General features: G+C 35.3%; 1 non-coding gene across 1 annotated transcript; it reads left to right on the top strand.

Moving 5' to 3' along the window:
• The first annotated feature begins 525 nt into the window (after positions 1-525).
• On the top strand, positions 526-716 carry LOC142443886 (U2 spliceosomal RNA). Its single transcript, XR_012783612.1, has one exon. It is a non-coding gene; the product is annotated as a U2 spliceosomal RNA (small nuclear RNA).
• Positions 717-1,086: the final 370 nt, after the last annotated feature.

The raw sequence follows: 1,086 nt of genomic DNA, 5'->3' as shown, positions 1-1,086 counted from the left end.
AAATCTTTCTCGCGTGGAGCTAAGGACCGAGGCTGAGATTTAGGCCGGAGAGAGAAACCTAACAGTATTATTATTAAAAATATATTGATAAGGAAAAGGTTAAACCTTGGGCATCAGCAAAACTCAATAGAGAACAAATGGTTAGAAATATTTCATCATTTTGAAACAAACCATGTTCCATACAATAATGCACTAAAAATTGTGAAATACCTGCTGTCCTTACCAGGAACTAATGCTGTGACTGAATGTGTTTTTTCTATGTTAAATAAAGTGTGTACATCAGAAAAATCACAATTAAGTGTTGAGACTTTGAAAGCAATTTCATGTGTGACATAATTTTACAAATTCTTGGGATAAATTTCATGACCTTTTAAACAACGACAGCAATCTACTCAAAAACTTCAATCAAATGAGAAATATGTCCATGAAAAAATACTATACATAATTTTAATGTGTTATATTTGTAAATTGTACTTATGTTGAAATTTGAAAATATATATTACAATACTGTTTTTGCATTCTATGATCGCTTCTCGGCCTTTTGGCTAAGATCAAGTGTAGTATCTGTTCTTATCAGTTTAATATCTGATACGTTCTCTATCCGAGGACAATATATTAAATGGATTTTTGGAGCAGGGAGTTGGAATAGGAGCTTGCTCCGTCCCCTCCACGCATCGACCTGGTATTGCAGTGCTTCCAGGAACGGTGCACCAAAAAAAAAAAGAAAGAAAGAAAATTTTTGTTGCTCCATATAGACCAAATTTTTATTCAAGAACCCAAGAACCTCCCCCACCCCCCACCGACCTTCCCCATCGGTCACTTTATCAATTATGCTGGAAACTGAGAGCAGCATAGTAAAAGCTTAGACAAATAGACATAAGTTAAGAAGCAGACTAAGACTTGAGACAAGAGAAAAGAGGGAAGAAACTGTTGTTGCTGGTTTTTAAATTGCAATATGCTTTCTTCCAGAGTTGATAAGGAACACATTCCCATGGCAGAGAAATTCATTCTATCTCAGTGTCCAATAGAAATTGTCCTCTGTCAAAAGTCTTTTAAGTCCTTTTTTTCTGTGGTTGCCTGATGATC

This window comes from Tenrec ecaudatus, chromosome 3 (assembly GCF_050624435.1).
Source record: "Tenrec ecaudatus isolate mTenEca1 chromosome 3, mTenEca1.hap1, whole genome shotgun sequence".
In the NCBI taxonomy this organism is placed as follows: Eukaryota; Metazoa; Chordata; class Mammalia; order Afrosoricida; family Tenrecidae; genus Tenrec; species Tenrec ecaudatus.
This window is presented reverse-complemented; position numbering and strand designations above follow the sequence as displayed.